We start from the raw sequence: 13773 nt of genomic DNA, 5'->3' as shown, positions 1-13773 counted from the left end.
TTAAAATTTCTTTATATGTATGTATTTCTCTCACCAGCTCCCTGGCCTTATCTTTTAATTCTTGCCTGTGCGAATTGTACCCCATCGCTTTTTGAATTTTCTTTCTATTTGTCCCTCTATCTTCCACCCTGTCCCTATTTTAAAATTCTTGCCCGTGTTTCCTGTACCCTGCCACTTTCTCTTTCTATGTATCCCCTTATCTGTCTCACTGTCATTATTTCTTAATGTTTCCCTGTCTGTCCTGTACCCCATTGCTTTTTTTTATTTCCACGTCTCCCACTATGCGGCTCACTGTCCCTATTTTTTAATTCCTCCCTGTAGCTGGGGAAGGGTCTGTCCAGGCATGCCTGCCTGAGGGAGCTGATGGAGGGCAACTGTCTGAGGAGGGAATCCAAGGGGGTCCTGCAGGCAGTTCCCTCCAGCAAGGAATGGCCAGTGCCTGCAGCGAGGAAGCATCCCTCCGAGCTGTCCCTGACAGAGCGCACTACCAGCACACAGTGCTGGGAGCTCAGTGCCTCCATCGGCTGCACGGGAGAGCCGACGGGAAGCTTGGTGGTGGAGGAGTGTTGAGGCACCTGCTGCCGAGGCAGACAGAAAAGCATTGGGGCAGCGAAGGTCTCTTGCCGGTGCCAGGAGCTGCGTCGAGTCGCGCGTTCTCTCGTGTGCATCCTGGTCCACCTCTGCTGCCCTTCCCCGGCTCTCTGCCTGCCTGCCTCCCTGCCTGTCCCTGCTTCTGTCTCCCTCTCTGCTGGCCCACCTACCTGTCTGGCTCCCCAAAGCTTGTTACTCTTCTGTGAACTCTGCCCTGTACCACTTCACCTATTAATTTTTTTTCTGTTTCCCTCTTTGCGGCTCCCTCTCCCTATTTTTTAATGCTTTCCTGTGTTTTTTGTACCCCATTGCAGTTTAATTTCTCTTTCTACATTTCTCTCTCTCCAGTGCCTTGTCCCTATTTTTTAATTCCTCCCTCTATCCTGCACCCCATAGCTTTTAAAATTTTCTTTCTATGGTTCCTCCTATCCATCTCCCTGTCCCTGCTTTTCTAAGATTCCCATTTCTTGTACCTGATCACTGTTTAAATTTTCTTTGTATGTTGTCCTCTATCCATCTCCCTGTCCCTATGTTTTAATTCTTGTCTATGTTTCTTGTACTTAGTTGCTTTTTAGAACTCCTTCTAGGTCTCTCTCTATCAGGCTTCCTTTCTTGATTTTTAAAATTCTTCCCTTTATTTCTTGTACCCCATTGCTATTTGATGTCTCTTTCAAGAATTCCTTTTATCTGGCTCCCTTTCCCTGAATTTTAATTTCTCCCTTTCATCTGCATACCTCCTCGCTTTTAAAATTTCCTTTCAATATGTCCTTCTATTGTCATCCCTGTTCCTATTTTTTAATTCTTTCCTGTATTTCTTGTAGCCTGTTGCTTTTTAAAATTTTTTTCTATGTCTCCCACTATCTCCTTCCTTGTCCCTATTTTTTAATTCCTCCCTCTCTGTCCTGTACCCAGTCGCTGTAAAAAATTTCTTTCTATGTCTCCATTTATTTAGTTTCCTGTTCTTCTTTTTATTTTTTTTCCTGTCGATACTATACTCCGTCAATTTAAAATTTTGTTTCTATGGCTACTTTTAGCCAGTTCACTGTCTTTATTTTCTAATTCTGTCCTGTCTGTCCTGTACCCTGTTGCTTCTTCAATTTTCTTTCTATGTCTGCTTTTATCAAGCTCCCTATCCATAGTTTTTAATTCTTTCCTGTGTTGTGTACCCTGTTGTCTTTAAAATTTACTACTTTGTGTGTCTCTATTTTTTTCCCCATTCTTATTTTTTGATTTATTCCTGTCTTTCCTTAAAGCCATCACATTTTACATTTTCTTTCTATGTCTAAGTTTATCTACTTTGCTGTCCCTATTTTTTGTTTTCCTGTCTATCCTGTACCCTGTAGCTTTCAAAATTTTTTGTGTCTCCTTTGACCAATTCACTGTCTTTTGTATTTGTTTCTCGTCTGTCTTGCACCTAATTGCTTTTGGAATTTTCTTCCTATGTCTCTCTGTATTTTTCTCCCTATTCTTATTTGGTAACTTTTCCCTTGTCTTTCCTTAATGCCTCCGCTTTTATAATCTTCTTCCTATGTCTCTCTCTCTATCACCCTACTCTTATTTTAATTTTTTTTTTCACATCTTAATGCCTTTGCTTTTAAAATTTTCTTTCTATGTCAACTTTTAACCAGCTTTCTTTACCCATTTTTAATTTTTTTCCTGCTTGTCCTTTACCCATTTGCTTTTAAAATTTTTTTTCTGTGTCTACTTTAACCATTTTACTGTCTTTATTTTTAAATTTTCCCCTGTCTGTCCTGAACCCCATTGCTTTTTCAATTTTCATTCTAAGTCTACTTTTATAAAGATCCCTATCCAGATTTTTTTATTTATTCCCATGTGTTGTGTATCCTGTCACTTTTTAAATTACATTTCCATGCGTGTTTTAACTTAAGCAAAATTTCAGATTTTCTTTCTCCATCCCTTTTAATTTGCTATTTTTAAAATTTTCCCTTCATTTCCCTAATCTTCATTGCTTTAAAAATGTTCTTTCTATGCCTACTTTTTTCCCTTTGATGTCTTTACTTTTAATTATTTCTTCTTTCCTCAGTGCCCTCACTTTTAAAATTTTGTTTCTACATCTCTGTTTTAGTTTGCCGTCACTTTTTATATTAACTTTTCCTTATTTCTTTAATCACCATTGCTTCTAAATTTTTCTGTCTGCTTTTATTCCAATTGCTGTCTTTAATTTTCTTGTCTTTCCTTAGTGTCCTCGCTTTTTAAAATTTTGTTTCTGCATCTCTGTTTTAGTGCACTGTCCCTAATGCTGATTGCTTTTTAAGTTTTCTTTCTATGCCTACTTTTATTCCATTCACTGTCTTTATTTTTAATGATTTCTTGTCTTTCCTTAGCACTGTCGCTTTTAAAAATTTCTGTCTATGTCTGCATTTTAGTTCAATGTTGCTACTTTGTACTGCTTTCCTCTCTTAATCTTTTGGCTTTTAAAATTTCTACTTGCATCTTGTTTGCTGTCATTAATTTTTAATTATTCTTTCTTGTTTTTCCTTAGTGCCATCACTTTTAAATTCTTCTTTTCCATCTCCATTTTAGTTCACCGATGCGATTTTAAAATTTTTTCCTTATTTCCTTAATCACCATTGCTTTTAAAAGTTTGTCTGTTTTTATACCATTTCCTGTCTTTATTTTGATGCATTTATCCTTAATTATTTTTTGTCTTTCTTTAGTGCCCTACCTTTTAAAATTTTCTTTCCACAGCTCTCTTTTAGTTTGCTTTCTTTTTCTTTTAGTTTTATTTCTATGCCTACTTTTATCCTGTTCACCGTCTTTATTTTTTTATGATCCTTAGTGCCTTTGCTTTTTAAAATTTCTATTTATGTCTGTGTTGCAGTTAGCTGTCACTATTTTTTAGTGCTTTCCTTTCTTAATCTTAATATTTGGGTTTTCCTTTTTTCCTTTCTTAATCTTGATCATTGGTTTTTAAAATTTTCTACTTTTATCTCCTTTGCTGTCATGAGATGTTAATTATTTTTTCTTGTTTTTCCTGCCATTGCTTTTACAATTTTTTAATTCTACATCTCTCTTTTAGTTCACAGTTTCGATTAATTTTTTCCTTATTTTCCTTATACTTTGCCATCGCTGTTTTTTCATTTGCTCAATATGGCTTTAATATCCATTGCTTTTAAATTTTCTGTCTCCTTTTATCCCCTTTGCTGTCTTTATTGTGCTGTAGTTAATTATTTCTTGTCTTTCCTTAGGGCCCTCCCGTTTTAAGTTTTTTTGCTCCGCCTTTAGTTGGCTGTCCCTAGTTTTTAGTTCCCTCCCCTTCTTTTCCCTAATGCTCATGGCTTTGCAAATTTTCTTTCTCTGCCCACTTTTCTCCTGTTCACTGTCTGTAGTTTTGAATGATTTCTTGTATTTCCTTAGTGCATTTTTTTATTATTTCTGCAGTGTAGTTCACTGCTGCTATTTTTTAGTTCTTTCCTTTCTCCGTCCTTTGGCTTTTAAAATGTTCTACTTTTATCCCGTTTGCTGCTCTTAGTTTTTAATTGTCCTTTCTTGTCTTTCCTTAGTGCTATCGCTTTTTAGATTTTCTTTCATCATCTCCATTTTAGTTCAGTGATGCTATTTTTGAATGTTATCCTTATTTCCTTAATCACAGTTTCTTTTAAAGTTTTCTGTCTCCTTTTATTCCATTAGCTGTCATTATTTCCCTGTATTTGTTTTAATTATTTCTTGTCTTTCCATAGTGCCCTCACTTTTTAAATTTTCCTTCTCCATCTCTTTAAGTTCGCTGCCACTATTTTTTAATTTTTCCATTTATTTCTCTAATCCCTGTTACTTTTTAAAATTTTCTTTTATCCTGTTCCCAGTCTTTATTATGCTGTTTTTTTAATTACTTCTTGCCTTTCTTTAGTTCCTTTGCTTTTTATATGTTCTATTTTAATCTGTTCTAGCCTGCTGTCTCTGTTTTAATTTTTCCCTTATCGCCTCCTTTTAAAATGTTCTTTCTATGCTTACTTTTATTACTTTTGATGCCTTTATTTTTTAAATTATTTTTTCTCTTTCCTTGGTGCTGTTGCCTTTAAAATTTTTGTATCTATGTATGCCTTTTATTTTGCTGTTTCAATTTTTTAGTTTTTTTCTCTCTTAATCCTTTGGCTTTTAATATTTTCTACTTTTATCTCGTTCACTGTCTTTATTTTTAAAGTGTTTTTTCTTTTTTTCTTTAGTGCCATCTCTTTTTTAAAATTTTCTTTCTATGTCTCTTTTTTAGTTCAATGCTGCTATTTTTTAATGTTTTCCTTATTTCCTTAATCACCTTTCTTGTTAATATTTTTTGGTCTACTTTTACCCCATTCACTGTCTTTATTTGTCTACCTTTTTTTAATTATTTCTTGTCTTTCCTTAGTGCTGTCTCTTTTTAAATTTTCTTTCCACGTCTCCATCTTAGTTTTCTGTCCCTATTTTTTAGTTTTTCCCTTGATTTCCTGAATCCTTCTCACTTTTTAAAAGTTCTTTCTATGCCTACTTTTTTCCCCTTCACTGTCTTTTAAAAATGATTTCTTTTCTTGCTTCTTTGCCATTATTTTTTAGATTTTGTTTCTTTCTACTTCCCTGTTGTAGTTTAATGTTGCTATTATTTTTTTCTTTATTTCCTTAATTCTATTTGCTTCTAATATTTTCTGTCTACTTTTATTCTGTTGGCTGTCTTTATTTTTAAATTATTTTTTGTCTTTTCTTAGTGCCTTTGCTTTTAATTTTCTTTCTACATATCTGTTTTAGTTCACTGTCCCCATTTTTAAATTTTTCCATTTTATTTCCCTAATCCCCCTTGCTTTTCAGATTTTTCTACTTTTATCTCGTTCACTATCTTTATGTTGCTGTCTTTTCTTTTAATAATTTCTTGTCTTTTGTTAGTGCCCTTGCTTTTTAGAGTTTCTTTCTGCATTTATTTTAGTTCACTGTCCCTATTTCATAATTTTTTCCTTTATTTCCCTAATTCCCCTCTGCTTATTAAATCTTCTTTCTATGCTTACTTTTATTACCTTTGAATTTTTTAATAATTTCTTGTCTTAGTGCCGTCACTTTAAAAAAATTTTATTTTTACATCTCTGTTTTAGTTTGTCCTTATCTCATAATTTTTCCTTTATTTCCCTAATCCCTGTCGCTTTTAAAATTGTCTATTTTTATTCCCTTTGCAGTCTTTATTTTGCTGTCTTGTCTTTTAATAATTTCTTGTCTTTCCTTAGTGCCCTCGCTTTTTCAGTGTTCTTTCTCCATCTCTGAGTTTGCTGTCCCTATTTTTCAATTTTTCCCTTTACTCCCCTAATTCCCCTCTGCTTATTAAATGTTCTTTCTATGCCCACTTTTATTCCCTTTGCTGTTTTTTAAAAAATTATTTCTTTTTCTTTCATTAGTGCCATTGCTTTTTAAATTTTCTTTCCACATCTTAGTTCACTGTCCCTATCTTTTAATTTTTCCCTTTATTTCCCTAATACCCGTCACTTTTTAAATGTTCTTCACCTGTCTACTTTTTTCCCTTCGATGTCTTTATTTTTAATTATTTCCTTAGTGCCTTTGATTTTCAATTTTCTTCCTATGTCCCTGTTTCAGTTCACTGCCCCTACTTTTAAATTTTTTCCTCTATTTCCCTAAACTCTGTTGCTTTAAAAATTTTCTGTCTACCTTTATTCCGTTCACTGTCATTATTTTTTAATTATTTCTTGTCTTTCTTTAGTGCGGTCGCTTTTTACAATTACTGTCTCTCTGCATTTGTTTAGTTCGCTGTTGATATTTTTTTAATTCTTTCCTGTCTTAGTACCTTGGCTTTAAAATTTTTGTTTCTATGTCTACTTTTATCTAGTTTGCTGTCTCTGTGTTTAATTTTTTTTGTTTGTCCTCTACCCAGTTGCTTTTGAAATTTTCTTTCTATATCTACTTTGATCTAGCTCCCTATCCTTACTTTTTAATAGTTTTTGGTCTGTTGTGTACCCCGTTGCTTTTAAAATTTACTTTGTATGTGTCTCTCTCTTTGTCACCCTTTATTTTGTAGTTTTTCTTCTCTTTCCTAAGAGATGTGGCTTTTATTTTTCCTATGTCTAATTTTATCCCATCCAATGTGCTTATTGGTTAATGCTTTCCTTTCTGTCCTACAGCCTGTGTTTCACTTCATCTGTTTTCTTCGTATGTCTCTATTTAGATTGCCGTCTCTATTTAGATTGCCGTCTCTATTTAGATTGCCGTCTCTATTTAGATTGCCGTCTCTATTTAGATTGCCGTCTCTATTTAGATTGCCGTCTCTATTTAGATTGCCGTCTCTATTTAGATTGCCGTCTCTATTTAGATTGCCGTCTCTATTTAGATTGCCGTCTCTATTTAGATTGCCGTCTCTATTTAGATTGCCGTCTCTATTTAGATTGCCGTCTCTATTTAGATTGCCGTCTCTATTTTTTCATTTTCCCCTCTCTTTATCCCTTGGCTTTTAAAATTTTGTTTCCATATGTAATCTGGTTTGCTGTCCCTGTTTTTAGTTCTTTGCTGACTGTCCTGTACCTCTTTGCATTTTCAAGTTTCCTGCTAGGTCTACTTTTATCAAGGTCCCTATCCCTGTTTTTTAATTCTTTCCTGTCCCGTCCTTTTTGAATTTTTCTCTCTCTCATCTTTTACTCAGTTTGCTCTCCCTATTTTTAATTTTTTCTGGTTTTCCTTACCCTGTTGCTTTTAGTATTTTCTTTTTATGTCTCCATTTATCTAGTTCCCTTTCCCTTATTCTTAATACTTTCCTGTCACATACCGTGTTGCTTTTAACGTTTTATTTCTATGTCTCCATTTATCTAGTTCCCTGTCCCATTTTTCTTTCCTGTGTTTCCTGTATTCCATTGTTTTTTTATTTTCCCTTTCAAATCTCCCTCTACATAGCTACCTTTAACAATTTTTTACATTTCCTGCCTCTCTGTCCCATTCCCTTTCTATTTCTCGCTCTCTCTGTCTTACATTCTCTAATTTTTAATTCTTGCCTATGTTTGTTGCTTTTTAATTTCTATTTCTATGACTGCCTCTATCCAACTTCCTGTCACTTCTTTTTTTTTTTTTTTTAATTCGTTCTGCTTTTTCCCCCTTTTGTAGTTCCCTCTCTGTCTCCCTCTATCTACCCCGCCTCCCCCGGCTGCCTGTGTGTCTCTTATTCTCTCTGTCCCTCTCTGCTGTTCCTGTTGTCCTGCTCGGTCCCTTCTGTCTCTCTCCCCTGCCCCCTGTTGCTCCATCTCCCTGTTCCTGTGGTTCTCTACTTCATCTCCCCATCCTCCTCCTCGCTGCACTCCATTTGTCTCTCTCTCAACACCCTTGTGCGGTTCCCCGTCCCTCTCTTGTTCCCAGTATCCCGTTTTCTGGCTCCCTGTCCTACACCTCTTCTCTACCTCCCTCCATCCTTCCTTCTGCTTTCCTCTTCCCTCTTTTCCCTCTGTCCCGCTGCCTTTGGGCACCGAGCCTCGTAACCAGCTCATTGCTGGGATTTCTGATGGGCGTGAAGGAATAAACATTTGCTGCCTCCTTTGTGACCCCAGATGTGTTTCCAGCCCCTGGCCTCTGGGTGAGTGGCTGTGGTTGGGTCCAGGGGACGCAGTGATGTGCTGTGGGGCTGGGGTGATGGCCTCAGTTCCTGATGGGTTCCAGCTAGGGCAGCCCAGGTGGGACCCATGAAGTGAAGATGGGGCTGGGCCAAGGGTTTAAAAGGGCTGCAGGTTGGGCTGGGCTGGGCTAACCCCAGGTGCAGCTGGTGAAGCTGAGGATGGGGCTGGCTCTGCTGTGCCAAGGGGCCCTAGCTGGTAAGGGGGCTGCCTGGGTACATCTGCCTGTGGGAGCTGGCTGAGGAGTGAAACAAAGGGGCTTCTGCAGGCAGCTGCCTCCAGCAAGGAATGGCCAGTCCCCACAGCAAAGAAGGATCCCTCCCAGCCATCCCTGACAAAGCGCACCCCCAGCACACGGCGCCGGGAGCTCGGTGCCTCCATTGGCCTCACATGTGAGCCACCGTGCACCTGGGAAGCCTCATGGGAGAGAAGTGTTGGGGCATCCACTGCCTACTCCTGGGTGGGCAAGGGTTGGGCAGCCAGCACTGTGGAGGAGGAAGGGGTAGAGGCAGAGAGAGAAGTCTCGGGGCGGTAAAGGTCTGCCGGCGCCAGGAGCTGCAGTGAGTCGCACATCCCCTTCTGTGTGTCCACGCCCGTCCCTGCCGTGCTTCTCCACATATCTGCCTGTCCCTGCCTCTGTCTCCCTTTTGGGCCGTCCGGCTCCCCAAAGCTTTTTGCTCTTCTGCTAGCACTGTCCTGTACACCGTTGCCTTCTCCATTTCTTTTCTGTGCCTCTCCCTTTCCGGCTTCTCATCCGCTACTGTTTCATTCTTCCCATGCTACCTTTTTCCCAATTGGTTGTGAAAAGTGCATTTCTAGGTCTCCCTCTACCCAGCGACCTGTCTCTGTTTTCAGTGACTCCCTTTGCTCTACACCCCGTCACTCTTCCCATGTCCTTTCCCTGAGGCTGTTGATCTGGCTCCCTCTCCTGATACTTAACTTCTTACCCGTATGGCCAGTACCCCATTGCTTTCTAGTTTTTCTTCTATGTCTCCATTTATCCGGTTCCGTGTCCGTGGTTTTTATTTCTTCCTGCATGTCCTCTACTTCATCGCTTTTAAAATTTTGTTTCAATGTCTTTAGTTTGCTGACCCTATTTTTAATTTTTTTCCCGTCTCTGTTCTTAGTCCCTTTGCTCTTTAAATTTTCTTTCTACACCTCCATGTTAGTTCTATTGCAACTTTTTAATTTTTTCCTTGTTTCTTTAATCACCGTTGCTTTTCAAATTTTGTCTACTTTTGTTTGCTGTCTTCATTTTTTAATTATTTCATGTCTTTATTAGTGCCTTTGCTGTTTAAATTTTTTCTACACCTGTTTTAGCTCACTGTCCCCATTTTAAAATTTTTCTATTTCCGTATTGCCCATTGCTTTTAAAATATTCTTCTACTCCTACTTGTTTTCCATTTGCTGTCTTTTTTTAATTATTTGTTGTCTTTTCTTAGTGCCATCACTTTTTTAGATTTTCTTTCGCTGTCTCCATTTTAGCTCCCCATTGCTATTTTAAGTTTTTCTTATTTCCTTAATCCCTGTTGCTTTTAAAATTTTTTGTCCACTTTTGTCCCATTTGTTGTCTTTATTTTGCTGTCTTTATTTTATAATTATTTTACGTCTTACTTCAGTGCTCTCGCTTTTAAGACTTTCTTTCTACATCTCTGTTTTAGTTCATTGTTCCTATTTTTAAACTTTTCCCCCTTTATTTCCCTAATCCCCTGTAGCGTTCGTTACATATCAAGGTTATCCCCCGGATCTCCAGCTTTATACCCCCAGCAGTAGGCGTGTCATGTTATAAGGGGCGGAGACAAGGGAGGGTCGACCCTTAACTCTTTCCGTACAGCACGTGATCTTCTGGTCACCAGCCCTTATCTTTACTACAATCCCCCTCACTATTGAAATGTTCTTGCTATGTTTACTTTTATTCCCTTTTCTGTTTAATTATTTCTTGTCTTTCCTTAGTGTCCTCGCTTCTTAAATCATCTCTTTTCGTTTGCTCTCCTGATTTTGTAATTTCTTCCTTTATTTTGCTAATGCCTATTGCATTTTTGATGTTGTTTCTATGCCTACTTTTATTCCCTTTGCTGTCTTTTTTTATAATTTCTTGTCTTAGTGCTATTGTTGTTTAGATTTTATTTTATGTTTTTATTTTCTGTTCTTATTTTATTTGCACACGGTGGCAGGCCCCACGGCGGCCGTTGCGCATGGTGGCAGAGCCCCCAGCCCCGCGCCAGCCTTAGCACTTTCTGGCATCGTTGTTTCCAGTAAGGCTTGCTTTCTCTGTTCAGTGCTTTGCACGCTGTAAGTTTAAGGCAGATGAGCAAAATCGCTGCTGCTCCTCCTGCAGCCTTTATTGGTGGGTGTGGTGTGGTGGGTGTGGTGTGGTGGGTGTGGTTTGTTTGTTTTTTTTTTTTAAATTCTAAGTGCATTATATTTTTCTTGAATTCCTGATTTTGTTGAAGATAGAACCTTGTTTTTCTCACCAGTTTTTCCATGCAAGTTGTTGACACCATCTCTTAATAGGAGTGATGGTGAGATGATCTAGCAGGGGTTAAGGTGGGCATCGTGTATGCATCTGTATGTGGAGTTTTAGCATTTTTCAAGAAAGCAGCAGGGTCATAAGGCGTAGTGTCTTTCAGGGTACGGAATGGTTCATCGTCTTTCTCGATCGCTGACAGAGTACCACGTTGTCCCTGGAACCTTTGCAGATTGCAGTAGGCCCCTCCTAGATTATAAGCTTCAGGACTTCATTGATTTTGTGGGTCTGTTCCAGAGTCCGGAGTCTGTGGGAAGATGAAAGATAAGCCGGGCTTGCAGAACATGGGGTGCAGCTCGGAAGAGCAGCTCCTGAGGAGTAGCTGACATGGGGGGTTCAGGGGTGCAAATACAGGGCAGAAACTGTCGGGAAGGAGCCGGCTTCCTTCCCTGCAAGGTCAGGAGAAAAGAAGGTGTTTCTCAAGTTTTGGGAGCGGGGAATGGTTGGGAAAGGAAAGCGGGTTCATGAGCCTTTCTCAGATGGGTTTTGCAGTTTTATTTGGGTTTTGCCGAGGTCTGTTCTGTTTTTGTCTCTCCATGGCCGACGGGAGATACGATGGAGTTAGGAGGGATGTGGTGTAAACTGTCCAGGCCTCCGCATCACAACATGTGGGGGCGAACGTCAGACTAAGTCTCGTCTCGTAAAGCATGGGGTACATTAAGGTACATAAAAAGATACCCTCTGGAACTCTCAGGTCTCCGTTCCTCCGTGCCTCTTTCTCACTTCATTCCCCGAGCTAATTTTTGCATCTGTCCCTTCACCATCCATCAGGACATCACAGAAACTGTTACTTAGAGGCATTGACTGGGCACTTATTTCCAGCGCAGGCTTGTGTCGCCATCTTCCCTTCCCTTCCCTTCCCCTCTTCTGGAGAAGAGGATGTGTATTATTTGTGCTCTTAAAAACCTCCAGGGAGCGCCACGTCTTTTATCACAGTCCTGGACACACAAGATTTTTCTATTATTCTCTTTTTGCCCTTTTCCTTGAGCGCCCAAGGAGGCTTGCTCTAGTGTCGGTCATGACAACCATGTTCTTGTGTATAGTGTTTTTAGCACCGATTTCTGTAGCTGTAAAGTGTCCGTTTCAGATCTCTGAGTCACCGTGTCATGCCATTGCGGTTTCTCCATCGTCAGACTGCCGCTGTAATTCCCTAAGGGGCTTTGTAGGTCGCCGGGTTGGAGGGTCTCCTCGATTGGAGGAGATTTCCAGAATGGAAATCTTTGTCATTCAAAGAAGTTGTGTTTTATGAACTCCCCATCAGAGTGGGGATCTTCAGAGATGATGCGCTTGGCAGCAGAAGTCAGCAGCAGCGAGACTTTCCGCTCTCTTAAAAAAAAAAAAAGTCAGTTTGCTTCCAAAGACCAGAGCACAGCACGTCTGCCAGAAGTTGATGGCATCGCTGGTTCTCAGTTGCAACAGCTGAGATGTCATCAACACGCGTTCCTCTGCGTGCTTCGGTGCAGCCAAAAACTTTAGCAAACCTGCCAGTCCTTTTTGGCAGCCTTATGCATTGCAACCCAGGGGATTGGATTCCGCCCCCAAAGTAAAACCGTATGGGGGATCTCTTCTCTCACTGATTTTTTTTTTTTTCTATCCTAGATGTGACTTTAGAAAAAAAGGTTAAAATTGGATACACAAACTGCCTTGTGTTGTTTCAACTGTAACTGCCAACTAGCTGTGGCGTACAATTGCTTAGGTGTATTTAAGCCGTTAGGTATTTGTTCTAAATGTTTACCAGGAGAGGCAACTGAACGTTACGGGTTTTTTTTTTTTCCCCCACCCTTTTGAAGGAGTGCTCTGAAGTACTTTCCTTCTGTCTGGCTTTCAAGGGTGCGTTTCCCTGGCAGTTCAGTAGCATCTCTCTCGGGCAGCGCGGCTGGCCAGATGTCGTTCCTAATGACGTAACGCACAAAAAAACCTCTGGTCAAATGATAACTGTGTATCTTGGAGACAGATAATCTGCTGGTATCGATTCACAGCTGTGCAAGTTAAATTAACGCAAAAGGAAAATCCAGTCCTTCTCCAGGAGAAGTATTTTTATTGGATGTATATAAACACATGCACAGCTCTTTTAGTATGAAGCGAATTGCTGCGATTTGTCCTTCGGTTTTCCTTTTACCCTCGGAAGTGTTACGCTTTGTTTCCAGCTTTATCGACCGAGCCAGCAAGATGTGCAGCAGCAGCAGCGCGAGGGCTGTAGCTGTTGCAGCGGTTCTGCAAGCGTAGATTCTGACTGAGGTACGCCCTTGTCCTGCAGCCTCGCAGGGTTCTCTCCCTGCAGCCGTGCCGTAAGGAAGGAATGAGGTGTTTTGCATTGCAGTAGAGAAAAATGTCTCGCCTTTATATATATGTAGATAGATAGGTAAAAAATATCTATATTATATTAAAAAATATATTTTCTATATATAAAATTAATATTAATATATAAAAATTCATATATATAAAAAGGATTTCAAAATACAAACCTGTATCTGCTGTATTATATAAATTATTAAAAAATATTTTTGTCTTTTTCCATCTCTGTTTTAGTTCACCGATGCAGGTTTTTAAATCACTTCCTGATGTTCTTAATCGCCGCTTCCTTTAAACACTTTCCTGACTCCTTTTGTCCTCTTTGCTGCCTTTATTTCCCTGTATTTATGTTTTAATTCTTTCTTGTCTTTTCTTAGGGCCCTCGGTTTTTGAATTTTCCCTCTCCGTCCCTTTAGTTCGCTGTCCTGTTTTTGAATTTTCCCATTTATTTCCCTGATCCCTGTTGCTTTTTCAATGTTCTCTGTTGACTTTTCCCCTTGGCGTTTAGTTGGTTTTAATTGTTTCTTCTCTTCCCTTAGTGCCCTCGCTTTCTGCATTTTCCTTCTCCGACGGAGCTCCCTGTTGCTGTTGATTTAAGTTTTTCCTCATTTCTTCCATCGCCCTTGCTGTTCAAAGCATCCTGGTTTCGGCTGGCAGAGAGTTAAGGTTCTTCCTAGTAGCTGGCACAGTGCTGCGGTTTGGATTTAGGATGAGAATAATGTTGATAACGCACTGAAGTTAGTTTGTCGCTAAGTAGCGCTTACACCGCTCAAGGACCTTTCA

The sequence above is a fragment of the Nipponia nippon genome, unplaced genomic scaffold, assembly GCF_047370975.1.
Source record: "Nipponia nippon isolate SJK-2023a ecotype South Korea unplaced genomic scaffold, ASM4737097v1 scaffold_35, whole genome shotgun sequence".
Taxonomy (NCBI): domain Eukaryota; kingdom Metazoa; phylum Chordata; class Aves; order Pelecaniformes; family Threskiornithidae; genus Nipponia; species Nipponia nippon.
The sequence above is the reverse complement of the archived record's forward strand: the minus strand, read 5'-3'. Positions refer to the sequence as shown.